The following is a 20141-nucleotide window of genomic DNA, read 5'->3' as shown; positions in this document are numbered from 1 at the left end:
GATCTATTATCATAAATCTCGAGATATCTCCCATAAATTGTGCTATCCCACGCACATAATTGTGTGATTAATAGTATCCTATAATCTAACGGGCTAATTGATTTCTTATGCTATTGTGTTTTCAGGCAATATTGCATTGGAGGTTTGTATGATAAGAGGCATCAAGATAGCACTAGGATCAAAAATATTGTTAGTCATACAAATTATGTGGGATAGTGAGAGTCGTTATATCATATCAATGGATTAAAGATTAACATAGAAAATCCTTTATAGCTTTGGGGTTGAGAGAGTCAACCCAATAGATCCTATCCTTCAACAGTTTTAATAGATCCTATCCTATGATGACATTTATGTAGCACACAAGAATTGATATATTTACTCTTCAATGTTTATATGAATCATAATCTATTTTCATAGCTCATTGCAATGTCTAATAACTCTTGCTATAGTTATAAAATAATAATGTGATCTATATTTGGACAAGTGATATCCATGTGGTTATCCTTTCCATCTATCAGATATCTCTATAATGCAAAACCTACTAATGCATGCATAATGTTTTAAGCAATAATGTTGCATGAGATTATGATGGCTAGTACCCCATAGCTATAAAGGATTTTATATGTTAATGTTCAATCATTGATATATCATGACTCTTGTTGTCCCACATAATTTGTGTGACTAACAATACTCTATAATCCTAGTGCTACCTTGGTGCCTCTTATCATACAACACCTCTACAAGTGATAGACATGTGGTTATCCTATCCATCTATCAGATATCTCTTATAATGCAAAACCTACTAATGCCATGCATAATGTTTTAAGCAATAATGTTGCATGTGATTATGATGGCTAGTACCCCATAGCTCTAAAGGATTTCATATGTTAATGTTCAATCATTGATATAATATCATGACTCTCGCTATCACACATAATTTCTCTGACTAACAATACTCTATGATCCTAGTGCTACCTTGGTGCCTCTTATCATACAACACCTCTAATGCAAGGATGCATGACATAACAATGGCCATTATTTTTGCTCTTAACCTCTAATATCTAACTATTTTGCTACTTATAATTATTGCATCATAAGGACATCATAATGACTATTACATTGGTTAACACTAGGCCTGTGGATTAGAGGATACTATTAGTCACACAAATTATGAAGAATAAAAATTCAATAAGCCCACTAGATTAGAGGATACTATTAGTTACACAAATTATGTGGGATATATGTCACAATTTATGGAAGATAGCTCTAGAGTTATGACAATAAATCATATGATTGAATATTATTGTTAGATATGTCATGAAGCAGGAGTAATTGAGTTACAATATAGCACTAAACCAATATATTTTACAAGTACCATGATAGCACTAGGCCACTAGAGTAGAGGATATTATATATGACTCAATTTATAGAGAATACTTTATAGCTAGATGTAGCATGCTAATATTAGATTCTGCAAAGCATACTAATATCCATCATAATCTCATGCAATATTATTGCTTAAAACGTTATGCATGCATTAATTAGTAGGTTTTGTATTATAAGAGATATATGCAAAGCTTACTTGAGAGAGTCAAGCCAATAGAACCTATCCTTTTACCATTTTGATATCAATCTACCTCTAATATCAATACTATGATGACATCTATGTAGCACTCAGGAATTGTTATCTTTTTATATGATCTATTTTCATAGCTCATTGCAAAAATAACTCTTGCTATAGTTAATAAATAATAATGTGATCCATATTTGGACAAGTGATAGGTGGTTATCCTATCCATCTGTCAAATATCTCTTATCATGCAAAACATACTAATGCATGCATAACATTTTAAGCAATAATATTGCATGAGATTATGATGGCTATTAGCTACAAAGGATTCTTTATGTTAACGATCCTCAATCCATTCACCTATTACCATAATTGTTGCTCTCCCCCATAAATTGAGTCACAAAACAATCTCTAGTCTAATGGCCTAGTGCTATCTTGGTACTTGCAACTATATTGTCTCAATGCTATATTGTAAATTACTCTTGCTACATGACATATCTAACAATAGTATTCAATGTTCCATTGCTCTACTCTCACAACTCTTGCTATCCTACATATATTGTGCGACTAATAATATCTATAATCTAGTGGCCTAGTGCTAACCATTGTAATAGCCATTGTGATGGCCTTAATTATGAAGCAATAATAATGACCATAATAGTTATTGATTAGATGTAAAGATCCTAATCTAATAGCCATTATAATGTCATGCATTAGTGCACTAGAGGTACTGCATTATTTTTGTTTTTGCATGCTACCTCAAATACCAATCCTATAATAGCGTCTACGTACCACCAGTCTCAAATCAATAATCCATGACATTGTGATGGCTAATAAATGAGACATGGTACCTCAAATATTCACTCTCATAAGTAGCTCATGAGGAATTGTTATGTTTACTCTTCAATGTTCCTATGATCTATTTCATAGCTCACTGCTAGTACCCTATCCATCTACCATATATCTCTTATCATGCAAAACCTACTAATGCATGCATGACGTTTTAAGCAATAATATTGTATGAGACTATGATGGCTATTATCATGCTTTGTAAAATCTAATATTAGCATGCTACATAGCTATAAAGGATTCTCTATAAATTGAGTCATAAATAGCATCCTCTAGTCTAGTGACCTGGTGCTATTATGGTACTTGTAACTATATTGGTTTAGTGCTATATTGTAACTCAACTACTCTTGCTCATGACATATCTAACAATAATCTTCAATCATATGATCTATTGGCATAACTCTAGAGCTATCTTCCATAAATTGTGACTTGTGCTATCTTGTAATTGTGTGCCTCATGCTTGCTAAGGACATTACAATCGCTGTTATTAAACTCTTTACCTCTAATAGCAGACTACAATAGGGGTATAATTGATTCTCTATGGTTATGCTATCCAAGATAATTTTTCACCTCAAATTTGCAATAAGTTGTGAGAAGAAGAAGAGAATTTTAACGTCATACGGAGACCTTAAAGATCTATCCCACGAGGAGAGTTGAACTCAAGGCCTGTTATTCAAGAGGAAAGAGGATGTGATTCTAGGTCTCACATCTAGGTCCTACGAGACTCGAGTGTTTGTTGTCTTCTTGTGGGCACTTGGGTGAGAAAAAAAGTGTGTTTAATTCCCTCCAAGTGACCATTACTGCACGTACTGCACCGTTTTCTGCATCCTTCTCCGAAGGCCCACACCCACTCTCATCCTCTGCCGCCTCCTATTTATTATTTCAAAGCTTATTATAGTAATTCCCTCCTGCGCATCATTCTCAGCTGCAAAAGTATTGCCACTCAACCTTTGCTTAGATAGTGCCCCAGCCAATATGGCGAATCTGATCCCAGCTCAGCTAGGGGGAGCCGGTCGTGAGTGCAGAGCTAGCAACGGCACCAAGCTCCTCCATCCAGTGGACAAAAGGCCGTACCATCGTCGCTTATAGCGCTTGCAGTCGAGAGCGACAAAAATTCGACTGCCCTTAACAAGAAGCCGTGGGTAGGTGTTGTATAGGCTACCTGGCTATGGCTCTCTTTCTCTCTCTCTCTCTCTCTCTCTCTCTCTCTCTCTCTCTCTCTCTCTCTCTCTCTCCTCTCTCTCTCTCTCTTTGGGTACGTCCATCAAGTTGAGGCTCCTGCAGGTCGAAGGCTCACAGGCGCTGCTCCAGAAGTCTTCATCACCCATTAACCGCCTATTCGTCCCATGCGCATCAATAATATGAGCATCTTCAGTCAACTGGTACGTAATAGTACCTTGTTCGTACATGTGTGTGTGTGTGTGTGTGTGTGAGAGAGAGAGAGAGAGAGAGAGAGAGAGAGAGAGAGAGAGAGAGAGTAGAGAGAAGAAGAAGAAGAAGAAGAAGAGATTTTTGAGAGATAGAGAGAGATGCGATTGCTTAGTGGTTTTAGTGAGAGAAAGAGAAGAAGCAGAAGCTGAAATTTTCTCGCTTGCACGACTGCTTAGAGATTTTAGTGAGAGAAAGAGAAGAAGTAGACAAGGGTGCTCGCTTGCATGCTGTGTGTGTGTGTGTGTGTGAGAGAGAGAGAGAGAGAGAGAGAGAGAGATGCGACGGCTGTTGTATTAGCTGTGGCAAGGTTGACTGATATTTTGCAGGTTTGACTTGTCAAGGCACCAAAACATTTGTGACAAAGGAGGACTTTCCTTCCTTACTCTTTACTCTTTACTCACCTGCTGAATCTCATTTCAGCGAATGCGCCACTATTATCTAGTTACATTTTCCCCCTGTGCTCAGATATGGACATTGTTGTGGGTCGTGGTGTAGATGTGGAAACTCTTTTAGCATTGAATGTTGGCAAGGTTGTCCGCCTCGTAGAGAGTCTTTGTGATACTAAGGAGTACTCTCTTGGCATCCACACTCATGGAGTGAATGGCAAGGTATTGTTAAGTATGGAGCCTGATTTACCCTTGTAATTTTCTGTGGTAAAAGCGCACATTTGTAAGGCCCCCATTATGAGGAGAAGCCATCGTGCGTGAAGGAAAATCACTCACCGAAAACCAAAATTTTCACGGACAAGAATCAGGGGCAACTTTAAAGGCCTCGGGGGCGGAGGCCCCCGAGACTTTTTTTTTCGCCGAATATTATGGCCGGACGGCGGCCGGAAAGTGGTCAAAAAACAACCGGTCGGTTGGCCGGTGGCCGGTAGTCAATGGCCGATGGCCGGTGGTCGGAAGTCAATGGCCGGTGGCCGGTGGTCGGAAGTCAATGGCCGGTGGCCGGTGGCCGAATTCAATGGCTGGTGACCGAATTCAAAAGCGGACTTGTCTTCTCAAGGGCGGCCACACATGGGCGGATTGGAGGGTCCGATTTGGACTTATTCGCACAAGGGCGGCTACACATGGCTGTCTCTTATAAGAGAGGGCAGGCCTTTTGGGCTATAAAAGGAGGCCATTTCTACACACATTTCATAGTGTGAAGTTGATGCAACAAGGTGAGTGTGAGGTGGTGAGAGTGAAGCAAAGCGGGAGCTCCATTAAGGGTATAATCCCTTTGTAAACTACTTCTTGTTTTGAAGTACTAAAGCCATTGAGTGGCTGCTTTTCCGTGAACGTAGCCCACATTGGGTGAACCACGTATATCGTGTGTACTCTCTCTCTCTCTCTCTCTCTCTCTTCTCTATAATCTCGTGTATATAAATCTGTCTCTCTCCATTAAGTAATCTACTCAATTATCTATTTAGCTACGTCTTATTTCCTAACAGGTATTGGCCTTCATGACTTTAGAAGGTTGGATGGAATTGGGTGTGAAATCTTTTTCCCATAGGCACACATTGGTAGGATGGTGTCGTGGTATTATGGAACGTGCCAATAACCACGAGTTTGCACAAGTGAATACTCCCCTAATAGAGAGAAATGGTACTATTTGTACCCAAGAAACACTTGTTGTGCCTCAACCTATTGTTCTAACGTGTGAGTCACTCCTTGTCACATATGAGAGGATATTTAGGCCTCATGAATGTAAGCATCTATATCCCATTGTAGGAAAGGCCTTCTTGAAAAAACACTATGATAAACAACATACAACATATTGTAGAGGCATGGATAAGATTCGCGAGTGGTGCAAGAGCGGTCAATTTCCTGGGAATATGGGCATTATGGAGTTCTCCCATGTGAACTTCCGAAAAGACAAGCAACATAAAAGGGACCTAGAGACTTGGATACACTCCAAAATTGGCCAACTCACACCATTGTACTTCAACAAAGATCTCATATTACCTTGGGAATTACGTGATGTGTATCTAAAAATTATTGGGTGGAGAAACTACAAAAAGTATAAAGCTCCCGAACCTAGTGGGATCATTCCAACCTTGGAGAACGTACCTACTTTCAAGGGGATACACAGTCAACAAGGTCCAACATTGGATCCGATGAGAAGAAGATATTACGCCACCGAAGAGGGAATATCTTCTCCAAACAATGTACATATCTCCCTCTATTGTTATGTATGTGTCCTTGTAATATTACTTGAAAATTGACCATATTGTTCACCATTAATTCGTTTTCATTTTCTTTACTTAGGGTAGAGAGCATCATCCAACCATGGAGCATTTGATACAAGAAGAAAATCCAATCTACAATGAGGTACTAAGTTTTAATATAAAATGACTCACATAAAGGTAGCCTCTCTCTCTCTCTCTCTCTCTCTCTCTCTCTCTCTCATGTAGTACGTTCGGTGTTTCTTTTCATGTTCTATTGTTTAGGCTGAGAGTATCATCCAATCTTTGAGCAAGAAGAAAATGCATTCCATGATCAGGAGGTCAGAAGTGCGCTACATGCCTTAAATGAATTGGTTTTTTGGATTTTCCAAGCAGTTGAAAGTTAACCTGAATTTGTGATTTTTTAAGCTTACTATACTCCTCAAAGAGATTCTACTTGTTCTAAATGTCACACTGTTAGCAGGCCTTCAACTCTAAGAGTTGACATGGTAATACATGACCATGACTATGCGTTTTAGTATATAAAATCATTTTTTTAAAACTAAGCTATCACTCTTTTCTTAGAATCAAGATAAACTTGTAGAATTGCATAGACTTATAATAGGAGTCAAGTTCAAACCCACATCGAAACCGAGTTTAGTTCAAGAGGGTGTGGCTCTTTTGTGGATTTGATTACAAGAGGAATCCAACTACCGATTAAGGTATTAAAATACTTTCGATTGGATTCGTCAATCTTCAATTGTGGTTATGCTTACCCTAGTTTTTTTATGGGAAAAGTAGGAAGTGCAATGTATTGGTGAAGATGCCTCTCACAATATTACGTCAATAGACATTATTGAGCCTAACTTTGAAAAACTCAAAACAACCACCTTGGAGTCCAAATCCTTGTTGGTACGACTCTTGTTTTTAAAAAATTTCATTAGCGTGTCAAGAATAAATATAGAATCGATGCTTATGCGATATCCAATGAGTGTGTATTAGGAGCAATGTGAAGAAGTACCTATTGCCGGGCGCTGCAAGGAGACTACAAAATTTTGCAGCTTAAGTGAAATCTTGGTAATACATTATACTTATTTTGCATGCTTGTAGGTATATGATTATGTTTTGTTTTTCCTCAACGTATGTGAAGGAATTAGTCAAAGTGCTCAAAAGCAAAAAAAAGTCCAAACGAAAGGTATTAACATGTGTTTCTTTCATCTTGTCCAAGACATTATGAGAATATGTTTTACTAGCTACATATTCTCGTATAACTTCTTCACATTGCTCCTAATACACATGTTTCATCAAGGTTTTGAAGGAAATGGGCAATAAGGTGTCTACCTCACCTCTTATCAATCAAAACGTTACCAAAGTAAGTTTATTTAATTGTGGTGTGTAGGTATTTATTGGAGGACATACTTTGTCTTTTTAACTTAAATAATTGAGTTTCATTATTGCTTTGTTATGGCATTCTTTTATTTGCAATGGATTCTTAGGAGACAATTATGTCCAGATCATGTAGAACTATTAAAAGGCCTCAACGCTATCTAAAGCACAATCATGAGAAGGCAAGATGGTTTAACAGTTTTTTGAAGCTTAATGTTTTTTCTTATAGAATTTCGCATTGTGAAATAAAACAAGTTTGTGCTCCTTGTTGCCATCAAAACAGGAAAACAAAGTGGAGGTTCAAAAGAAGAGTAGAAAAGACAAGACCATAGCCAAGTGTAAGGTAATTTCCCTAACATCTCTTCATGAATATGTTTTTCATAGATTTTCTCATGCCAAAAATTTTGTGTTCATAGGAGGTAATTGAGCTGGTTGAGATGGATGTTGAGGAGATGGAGGCCATGGCTGTGGAGGCAATGGGTTTGATTGACATTGATGAGATGTATGGCCACTTATGGCCTTGCATAAAAGAATTAAAAGGATTGAATAAGCCAATATTTAGGGAGTGCTCAAGTACCTTAGACCCCACATATCTTCTCCGTTGTTATGTTACATGGGTGCTTTCTACTAGTACCACATGAATCCAGCTTGAACATCAATTGTTTTCCACATTGTAAAATCTTTTTGTGCTATCTATTGTTGTAATGCAATAACTTACTTCTTTATAAGTTCAATTTATTAAAATAGAGTGTTTATTTTTGTTGGTATGTAGATTTGTGACAATATGAAGCTAGGACACTCAAAATGTAGTGTTGAGTTGGTTGTTATCCAATACATCATGCTAAGTATAAAGGGTGTATCGTTATGTCCTAAGGTAAATCCATTGTCATGCTAAGCGGTTGGTAGTAATACATCAATGTTTTTGGTAAAAATATGAATTGTATATTTTTTTATATTGAGAATAGAAATCAATAGCAAACTCAGTATGAGTGTTACATATGTGTTTCTTATAAATAGAGAATTGAATCAAATTAAGCTACTCTCAGCTTGAGACTATGAGGATGATTGTTCTCAAGGCTAGATTTCATGCAAAAGTTCACTATAAAACTTCATGCGTTTTGTCACTTTTGAGAACGTTGTATAGAAATTTTTCATGTATTATAATAGCATAAGAACACCAACAGGAAATGGGATATGTTTGTAAAACAACATGGAAGGGATGCATGAGAGAGGGGCGGGATTGTAGTAGGAAGTATCTCATATATTTAAATGACATCGTAACACCTTAATGAAATTTGGTGGGCTTACAAAATCATGATGTGTGTGTGTTTTAAGAGAGAGAGAGAGAGGGAAAGAGACGCCATGAACATTGGCATGGATATGTTTTGAAAACAAAGAGCATAATCGTAATGGAACTTTCAAAAGATAGAACTTTTGCTCTTTTGAAGATGAGAAAGAATCCCAAGAACTTTCTTTGGTAAGAATTTTTCTTTTCTCACGTGGGAAATACTCCTTGAAGGTTAAATCTAATTTATTAAGAATTTTTCTCATTTGAGAAGTATTGATTTCATCTGGTTCATTTGACATATGTGGATTCTCACTTGAGAAAATGATTATCATATGCGCATTCTAATAATGGAAAAACACATATAATTTTTCAATGATGAAGAAAAAACTTACTTGAATTACAACATTGTTATTTTTTCTTACTATATTTCACACTTTAAAGTAGGAAAAAATGTGAGAAAAGCGCCTTGTTTACAACATTGGAATGTGTGTAAAACTCCTTGTGGGTGAAGAAGACGTATTGTTGTGTTGGAGACGTAAGGGCCGCAGATGGTGTTAGCATTGAAGGCCGAAGCTAAGCCAGCAAAATATGGTACCGGGATTTCAACAGCTGAGCAGAGGATGGGGTCGGGAGTGGCGACCTTGCAGGTGGGGGTAGCATCAGGGCGCCGGTTATGTTGACGGAGTGAGGCTCTGTACACAAGGAACTTTAATTCAATTCTTACATAGCAAAAAAATTGACTTTCCTAGATAAAACTTGAACATATGTAGGAAAAGTCCAAACTAGTAAAAACGGAACCTTTTATTGTATATATATGCAGTAAAAATGACCCACATAATAAAACTATATAGCTCTTTGACCAACACACACGAAAAGAAAACTATATAGATTTTTGAGCAACATATGCACAAGAAAAAACTGCATAGTAATTGGAACGGAAGAAAAACTATATAGTAATATTCACGTTAGTTTTATATACAATAGTTAGACAAAAAGAGTCACATAAGTGAATAACCTAAACCTAAGTTTTTTATTATATACAAATTTATTGATTTTATAATTTAAATAATAATATTATAATAACAACTCTCACAAATTTGTCGTAGATCGATCTTGCATCAAAGAAATTAAATCTTTGCATCGAACTCATTATGCATGGGTATTTGGAGCAGAGACTTCCTCATAAGAAAAGAACAACATATAAGAGTAACTCACAATAGCTTTTTGAAGAATTCAATCTAAGTCATAAATTTAACAATTGAAAATAGTTGATGCTAGAATGTTCACCCTTTCTTTGGGTCTCAAGGTTACATTAACATAAACAAATTAACATAACATCACTCAACCACAATTACATCATCCACACTTAGTGGAGAAGAGTCACATTTGGAAATTCTAACTTTGTTTGTGGCCAAAAGGTACACTACAAATGATGAGCGCATTCCATCCACACTTTGCTCTTGACGATCTCCTGTGAAATCCGTACTACCGCTTTGCTAGATTGAAACTAGCCTTTAGCGTAATATACAATGCATCAACTGTTGGAACCTCTAAAAACTTGATTGAAATCGTCTCTTGGTCGTCTTTATCAAAGTTCATATCCTAAATAAAAGTTCAATTGTAAAAAGTCACTACTTAATTGAAAAAGCTTAATCCATGCCAAAAGATGAGTACAACTAAAGTCAATCTCCTTACATATTCATGAGACCCATTTGAGAGTTCATTGAAGGCCTTTCTGTTTTGAAGAGTAACACTCTCATTAGGAACATTCTTCAGTACACTCTGTATGCATAGAAAATTGAAAGCATAAAAGTTTAGTTAGAGCTCTAGACTATGAAATTTTGGGCAATAGATAACAACTACCTTTTTCTTGGTGCAATCTTTTTTTGCCTTTTTAGTCTGCATCATATCCATCATCTTTTGATTCCACTGCATCAAAAAAGTTAAGTTAAAGCTCAAAGCATACAAGGATATGAAGCATATAAAAGTTAAAAGATGTGAGTAAACCTTAGGTGCACGCTTGCTCTTTCTAGAGCTCACATCCACTTGATTTTCCTCATGAGAGCTCTCAAAATCCATTTGTTCTTTAATGAGATCAACCTTTGCATGTTCTCATAATAAAACACATTAAATACATAGCTAGTTTAATTATTGTAAAGGACAATAACATAGACATACCTTTGTGACATCTTCAATAAGAGCAAAGAAAGAACCATTTGAAGCTAAAGCCTCATCCTCTTCTTCTACATCCTAATAGTAAATAACTAGATTAAAGAAAGTGTACAAAATAATTCGACATAGTATAAGTTGAGAAAACATACATCTAGAAGGGGTTCAACTTGCACGCCAGTGAAAATTGCCTCTGAATAATTCTGGTCTTTCTCAAAGTCAATATGAGGATGATACACTTCCTCATTGATAGGTTGTAAATGATTTTCCTCAATCTACAATTCATGTATAGCATTTCTAAATAACTTTAATTAAAAATAAACCAAAAAAAAAAAAAGAATGTAGAAACTCCCACAAGCTGTTTTTTCTTTGCCTTCCGCCTTTGTATTCACTAAGTCGGTTCCCTATAGTGCACAACTTCACATAATCAATCTTATTATGATAGCTAAAAACAATGAAAAAATACTGATAATGTGGCTTACAGATATTAAATTTGTGGTATTGACCAGCATTGATTTTTTCTTTTCATTCTTTCGCTTTGCTTGCATGTGACGCAAGCAAAATGTGTAGATGTCCTCCACTTTCCAATGGTACTCTGCACCACGGAACGTCACCTCCTCAATTTCATCATGGTGCTCTTGAATGAAGCTCACAAGTTTATCCTTCCCCTCTAGATTGTGCCGTAGGTCACAAAGCTTGGAATCAAATGCTTTCATCCAACCTCTAACAGTTCTCAGATTGGAGCAATGGACTGCATGTACACTGTTAGCGTAATACTTTGCAAGGAACTCTTTTCCATACAAGAGTGCTGGATATCTGTCACTTTTGTTGAGTGGGAAGCGAAAGAGTTGCTCATATGTCGGAACTGGTTTTTCAACTGTGTCTTCCTTTGCAACTTGTATAGCCTTACTATGCCGTTGATACAATCTTCCAGCTACCTTACTATTCTTATGATCAGCCTTAGAGGACTCTCCACCACTTGATTCTAGCTCTTTTACCCTTTTCTCTAGCATTGCTATTGTCTCTTTGAGAGACATTGTTTCAGATGGAGAAGCCATGTAACAGCTACAATGTCACAAGTTATACCTTAAATCATATAAAGTGTAAACAAAACTTAAAAACCCCAACAAAATATTCTTTCCAATCAATCAAAGTATTTTAATGTTTGATACATCAAAGGCTAAGCACTTGTGCATCTCCAAACTACTGGCAAATTTAATTGTGCACCACTTCTTGAAGACATGCACCTCCTACTAACTACAATAAAGTCATGTATCACTACTTTGCATGAGTTCCAATCTCTCTCTTCGTACTGCTGGCTTTGTATCCTCCATGTACAATGATCAAAACTATCATGTACTAGCCAAGCTAATTTGCATTTTTTGCCCTGGTGGTCAATCTCTCTAACAACTGCGTGTACAAGATCATCTTCACCATCACTTTTGGTTGCTAGAACGATATCACCAACCTCTAACCAAGGGGGTGCATGTCCGACCTCTCCGAGAGTTGTAAGCCGCTTTCTTTGAATCAAATCCTTCACCTCATATGCTACTAGCCTGTTACCTGTCAACGGAAGAGGTATGAACTTATGCATCAAAGATGAGATTGGTCTTACACAATCCCAAGTGTACGGCATACTTTGTTGTTGTACAATGCTCATTCCAGTTGCATGATGAACTATTAGTTCGTCAACCCCATTGTGTGAGGATATGCATTGTCTATAATACTCTGCCCCAAAATACAAATAATATTGACCATTGTGCTCGATAGAGAACAATGTTTTTATTTTGGCCTTCCAATGCCCTACAGGAAGAGCATCAGTATCACCATTGTCCTGCTTTACAGTCACATGATCACCAACTTTAAAAGCCTCACCCTGGTAAAGTATCTTTTGGTAGGTTGTGACAAGAGTATTTTCACCTTCACTAACTGTCATCACCCACAGTTGCTGAAAGTACCTTTTCTCCTCATCTGAAAGGCATCTCTTTGTGTGTTTCTTCTTGGTTATACCGATCCCTTTTGCTCTAATCATGTTGAGGCAGTAAGTCAGTTCATAATCTGCCAAAATCTTATGTCATAGCTCCTTGGCTCTTGTTAGAGATGAGAGTTCCAAGAGCCCTTTTTCATGGAAGATAGAGCATTGTGGACTCATAGGATGCAGTAGAGTGAAATCATCTGGGAGTATCAACCTTTGGTGTAAGAATGACAAATTCCTCTCGTGTGGAAGGAATCCATCCTTCTCCTCTTGAAGCATCCGAGTAACCCATGTAAACAAAACGCGCTTGTAAAAGTGGACATAAGTTATCTCATTATTTTTTTAATTTGTCTTTACTCCCATGTATATGGAGACCATCCTTTCAAAAATGTAACACCAATATACATCATGAGATCCATGCCTGATAATGTCATCAAGCAATTCCCCATTCCCAGCAACATGCTCCAATGGTGAAGAGTTTGGACCAAAGAATTCCTCGCTCCTTACTCGCCAAGATGAGAACAATGATCGCATTATCTTGATACTCTCCTTTGTCCAACCCTTCTCACGACTAAAATTGTAAAATGTGTGGGCAATGTCTATTAGGAGAAGACCAAGCTCATACATGGGTCTTGATACCTCGTTGATGACACTCAATACATATGGCAGACACCACTGAACAAATTTTTGATTTTCCTCTGCCTTAAAACCTTCAAAGTACTTGCTAGGAGTGTGTGGCAACCTGCCATTGCGAATTGATGGTGGTGCAAGCTTGTATACCAGCTTGCAACATTCATCCACCTTTATTTTTGATTCATTTTTTAATCCTCGCCTGACAGTTGATGTATATTTACTGAACAAATTCAATGGAAGAACATGCATTGTATCATACACCAAGTCACGTGACAAGTCAAAGCCATATAAGTCAAAGAACTTCCATAACACTGACTCTCCAGATAGTCCTGCATGTGCAAGATTAGTCTCTCTTTGAGTTTGAGAGGTTGCTCTTCTGGCCTGAGTTACTACATTGGACATTTCCAAAATGGAGCGTTTTGTTGGTGGATATCTTGCTTGTCGTCTATTTTCATCATAAACATATCGCCCTCTATACATTGGATTACTAGCATCAAGAGTTGCTTTGGGCTTGTCTCTTCGACAACCGTCCTTGAAGAGTCCTATTTTGCACTGGGCAGGATAGTCTCCACTGACCATCATAAGCATCCCGCATAATATGCATGTCTGTTGCTGTTCAGTTCCCATGCCCAATATTTTGTTGACATCATAGTTGTAGTGTACTTTTATTCCTGACATGAACAAGTCTTGCAATTCCTCCATAAGAGGACGTAGAAAAGCACCAAATAGACCACTATTGTTTCGGGCTACTTTCTTGGAGCTAAATGGGAGGAACAGTACTGGGAGTACACTAACATTGGAAGACTTGCCCATGTTCAAAATTTTTATCTCACTGTCTTTTTGTGTGGTGCGAGAGGATTGGAACCCATCCCAATGCAGTAGAAGTGCCAGGTTACGGGGATCTCCCTGGAAAATTATTATGCCATATGAAAATACTCAACAAATAAATAAAAAGTAAATAAAAATAGCATGCCAATATTTCCAGGGCCATACCTCAATCAATCTCTTATTAGAGACTACACGTCGTCGGCAATCTCTACACACAAAAATATATTCTTGAGTCTGCTCATTCCACCCTTGTTGAATCTCTTGCGGACGGGATGATGGAGGAAACGTTGTGTACACCTTTTTACACCCTGGGGTTGTACAGATAACTGGAAGCTCAAATGTGGCATGTGGGTCCCAAAAGTTCTGGACTATACGACATTTTGCACCATCCCAGAAATCATGGATAAACTCCGGTTGTAGTTCAGGTGGCTTTCCCAACCACTTGTCTTGGATATAAGGGTGGCCATTAACATTCCACAAAGTGATTGGGAAAGAGAGTAAGTATGGACTCGAGTGATCAAATCTGGAAGCATTCAAGTAACGGTGATTGTCATTTCCCTCTCTCTCTCTCTCTCTCTCTCTCTCTCTCTCTTTCTCTCTCTCTAGGATGTGCACACACATTCGTGACACGTGGCAACGCTCACAACTCGAGAACTTTTTAAGCTCTATAAAGTAGTAGTATAGATTGCAAGATAACCATAGAACATTGCATCTCTCTTGCCCACGATATACCTCCTCTCTCTCTCTCTCTCTCTCTAGCTCTCTCTCTCTCTCTCTCTCTCTCTCTCTCTCTCTCTCTCTCTCTCTCTCTCTCTCTCTCTCGCCTCTGTGGAATGGGAGATGGACCCAAAGGTGTAAGATATTAAAGAAATATCAATTTGACAAATCAATTTGAAACATAACCTTGTCCTTGGAATTTATAGCATGCTCTATACCCAATTGGACTGTAAGTAGGTTATCATAAATAGATCTGTCACCAATGAAGCCTGTTTGGGCAGGGTGAATGTGTATACCTATCAATTTGACTTTGATCATAGCTCACATACACGAGTACATTAATCCTCCTCGTGATGTATGCATGTACACTAACACTAACACTAACTCGGACTATCATGCATGGGTGTTTGTGCATGTGCAAGCTCATGTGCGTTTGCGCATGCTCGCCTATGCGTGCATGCATGCGTGTGTGTGTGTGTGTGTGTGTGTGTGTGTGTGTGTGTGTGTGTGTGCCATCCCCCTGGTGACCATGTTGAAGTCACCATCCACAATACCATTACGTAGATGCATGTCCTCAATCCATTCTCAAAGTATCACCCTCTCTTTCATATTGTTAGAAGCATACAAAATTGACTACATGCAGAGGACCCCATTATGAATAAAGAGACAATACAGAGCATCTGCCTAAAGAGTGGTCAAGAATCCAGTGAGGATTAAGAGAATTTCTAATAAAGTCAGAACACCAGAATACTCGTTTTTCTTCCCCCCATAAAAGCATGAGGATATTTTAAAGTGAAAGGTTTATCCCTCTCTCTTGTGCCATTTATGCTCCTGCACAAGCACTATATCTAAATGTTGTTGCATGATCCAAAAGTGCAACATTGCCATCCTAGTGGGATAATTCAAGCCTTTAGCATTGAGAGTAGCTATTGTGGAGTGTTTAGAACCCTTTGTGTGGCCTATATCTTGAGACCCCTCATCAATGTCGTCCATATTGAATCCATTTGTTTATGGTAGGTACATCTTTTTTATGTTGATTTTTTTCAGTAGTATGACCTGCATCTTTAATTGCAATTAAAGTGTCAGGTGATGGCATATCATGCAGTATATCAAAAACATCAGGGCTAGCATATCCTGAAGACTGTTGTCTAGGTCTGAATGTTTTCCTGGCAGATACAGACTGAAAGCCCTCAGCATCTATGGGTCTTTTTCCTTTATCAGTAATCTTGACACCCCTATGACTCATGAGGATTATCAGATGAAGACCCTTGATTATTTTTGGCATTAGAACCCCTTGCCTGGCTCTCTGCATTAAAGAGGGGTCTAGATATCCCCTTATTAGCAACCATGCCTTGAGGATGTGCATAAGCAGGAGATGTTGAGGGTGGTACTTGAGGAGAGGGATTTTCACTGATATTGTGGATAGTTGTGGGTGATTTTCCAAATATTTGCTCCCGGGGGGCCTTACTTTTACTTCAAGGATAAGAGGGGATTAGATCTGCAGTGTTTTAAGAGACACATGGGCAATTTCTGGATAAGTGCCCTAATTTATTGCAATGAAAACATTCTCCAGCAAGGGAGCTCCATTTCAAGTACAACACTACCCGCCCTATTTTTGGTATAGTGATGTCCATTGTTTCGGGAATTGGATTTTGGGTGTTCCAGAGAAGATAGGCTTTGTTCCTGTTGGGTGAGTTGATGGTAGGAGCATATAGAACCTGGCCTAAAGTGGCAGTGATCTCCTTGATACAAGGCCACAAAAATGAAGGGAGGTTGATATATTCAACCCATACAAGGCACTGAGAGAGGAGGGCATCTTTGATAATTTTTATTAGCTTTCATTCAAACACGTGCACTACTTGCCCAAATAGAATAACAGTGGACTGGGTGAGAAAGGCAACCTGATCCTAGGGTTTCAGAAAAAGGATTTCAAAGAGTCCTTGCCCCGCATAGAAAATTTTGTCAATTACATGGTTACCAAACCCTTTGTCTATTCCTTGAGCAATGTCGTTTATCTGTGGGAGACGACCAATAAAAAACATAACAATAGCCCTAGATTTGAAGACTGAAATTTGCTACCAAACAGATTCAGTGTCAAGGGAGATCTTATGGTCCCCTTTGATTTGGGGATCTTTAGTTACCGTCTCTTTCAAAATGTCAGACGACACAGCAACGTCGAATGTCGGGGTGTTTTGAAGCTTATCATGAACAAGACTTTGGGCTTCCTCTCTAGGGTTAACCATGAAAGCTAATGGAAGAACAGGGGAAGACATTATTCACCTTCAGGCCTTAGGTCTTGTTTGCGTAGACAGAGGGCGAGAAGAGACGATGGTGTATCCGATCACAGCAGAAGGATAGTTTGGTGTATCTGCTAGTTAATTATGGTTTTCTTATATAGGAAATAGAAGTTACGATCATTTTCTTATATTGAATAGCATGTTACCTAGTAATCCACTTGTTTTCCTATATAGAATCATCGTGTTACGTAGACATTTCCTTTTCCTAGATATATATAGGAAATCCAGCTTGTTATAACTAGTATAATAGATACATTTTACAAGATACATGGGTTTTTCCTATGTCGGAATTGATTTAAAGTTCCTTGTGTATACTGAAGGTAGAGTTGTAGAGTTGGGAGAGGCATTGTGGTGCAGTCTTGACGATGGAGGATAGGTTTCTACAGTATGTAGATTGGGATTACGTGTTCACCATCCCCGACACATACCCCATGCAGTCCACCAACTCCAGGACCATTACCGTGTCACATTCGCCAGGTGCGCTCGTCGGAGCTGTCACATTCGCCTGCCATGTTACCCCATTTGCTATCATCACCATCGGCATCATGATTGCACACATACTCAATACTCCATAAGTGGCCTTGCTGCTACCCATGATCTTCTGGGATTTGACTTTAGCTCAAGCTACTCTCCGTTGTTTCTCGACTCCCCTGTTCTCCCCTATTTGTGAAACACACACGCTCTCTTTCTTCTTCTGCAAAACGCCCTCTCTCTCTCTCTAGCGTAATATGTTGCCTGTATTAGAGGACGACCTCATATATCCATGAAGTTATTCTTAATTACAAGATGAAAATTGGTCTGCCCTTGAAAACTATAGATTGCGAGCCCTGTTCCTTCATGTTGCAGGTCAGCGTTAAAGCAGATGAATGAGAGAGAGAGAGAGAGAGAGAGAGAGAGAGAGAGAGCGCTCTTGCTGGACTTGCAACCGGCTCAGGCTACTTTGCCATGAGCGCAAGCTAGCCGATGTATAGCGAAAGCGCACAGAGAGAGAGAGAGAGAGAGAGAGAGAGAGAGAGAGAGATGTGCGTAGTACTAGAGGCAGAGCCTTGCTCTTTGATTGCAGAGCCAGCGCTGGAATTTGACCCAGGTCACTCTACTGGTAGTAGAGGATGCAGACCACCAATTCTGTGGGAGCCGTAGAGCATGCAACCGTTATCGACGTGGGTGTAGTAGACTTTATCTGCCCCATTGTGCTGGCGTGGAATATCTCCTGCCGGTTAAAACCCATACAATACCCATATCAACGTTTGCCGTTGTGGTGACATGCCTGTCGGATGATGGCGTACGGCTTTGGACGACGATGTTGAACTTGGTACGTCGACAACGATGAGTGCTTTTTTATGCTGGCTGCGGGCACGAGGATGCTAGCCTAAGAGAGCTTACCCCTGCAATTGCACTGTGCACACGATCCGCCCTATTAGTGAAGAGTCTGCCTCGTTGAGCGCAACGTTCTGAACTCCTAAAAGAACCGGAGCTTCTTGCGGGTACACTTAATTAACTCCACTAGTTGATGTCCGTCTCTTCCTGCGCCGCGAGCTTCTTCATCACCAGCATGGAACCTGCAGTGTGAACTAATGTCCATTAAGGCATGGTCGCCATCCTACCGAGTTCAGGAGAGGCGGAGGGGCTCTGTTGTGCGTGCCAGAAGTCGGAAAGAAAGCAATCGTGAGATGTTGCTGTGCGCAATCAAAAAAGCCAAACCAAAAAAAGCACAGCTCCCCAAAAAAAGCAGGGCTAGGAGCTGTCGTTAGTTGGTTGCTCCGGTCAAAGCCAATGGCTTAGATCATGCCAAGCGGCCTCTTCTTGGCTCAAGAATCCGCAAAACCACCAAAACCATCTTAGGCGGGAGGATAATGATCTTCAAGCCTTCACCGTTCTCATGCTCAACTTATCCGTGAAGGAGGTTTGCAAAGAGGAGCAGGCACGTGGCCTCCGGTAGATGAGTACTAGAAATCCTTTACTTGATAAGAATGGAATGGGAGACCTAAAATGCCTAGTACAGCCACATCAACTCTCTTTGAGGGGTTGACTCGCAAGATGCATTTATATTTGGGACGATCTTCATGCGGCCACAATGGAGCTATCTCTGCGAAGCACAAATATGGTGCTCAAAAGGCCTTTTATTTCAGATAACTCAAGTAGCCAATCTACATATGGACAAGGGGAGCTTTGAAGCTTGCAAAGGTTTGGAAATCAAATTATTGCTGTAGCCCTGGAGTGTTGGGAAGATTAAACACATGGGAGTATTCTGTAGTGCAATAGCAAGGCGTGTAGCCCTAGAGAGTGAAGCTTTTGTGGTACCAGAAGAGAAAGCCTTGGTAGAGCAATGCTTTTGAAAGGTGTACATCTCTCTCTCTCTCTCTCTCTCTCTCTCTCTCTCTCTCTCTCACACACACACACACACACACACACGCACGCACATACACATAGAGCAACGAAGAGGGAGAAAGAGAAGTGGGGATTGTGCTTTCAAGGCGTGCGCGCGCACACACACACACAAGTTCTTTGGATTGTGTGCACTATATACACACATGGTCGTAGGGACTCATATTCGGCTTCGGCTTTTTGACACCCCTCATCGGCGAGCAGCTCTTGGCGTCGGCAAGCTCATTTTTGGCATTTTCGACATCGACGTTTCTATGTCTGCATCCTAATTTTGACACATGGTAGTCGACAACCTTTTTTGGCGCTTTCAGCACTAGTTCGATGAGTGTGTCGGCTTTCAGCTTCGACGTTCTTCCTCGACATTAGCTCTCCTTGCCAACCATCGGCTTCGTTTCGACTTCATCATTTTGGATCGGCATTTGTGTCTTCTCAGCGAGCTAGACCGAGCTCGCTAGCACTTGCGCTCG

General features: G+C 39.4%; 2 pseudogenes; both read right to left on the bottom strand.

Annotated features, from left to right (window-relative positions):
- Window positions 1-3216: 3216 nt before the first annotated feature.
- On the bottom strand, window positions 3217-18915 carry LOC147429295 (uncharacterized; annotated as a pseudogene).
- Window positions 10008-11897, bottom strand: LOC147429296 (uncharacterized; annotated as a pseudogene).
- Window positions 18916-20141: the final 1226 nt, after the last annotated feature.

This window comes from Adiantum capillus-veneris, chromosome 22 (genome assembly GCF_014529385.1).
Source record: "Adiantum capillus-veneris isolate H3 chromosome 22, ASM1452938v2, whole genome shotgun sequence".
NCBI lineage: Eukaryota > Viridiplantae > Streptophyta > Polypodiopsida > Polypodiales > Pteridaceae > Adiantum > Adiantum capillus-veneris.
The sequence above is the reverse complement of the archived record's forward strand: the minus strand, read 5'-3'. Positions and strand labels throughout refer to the sequence as shown.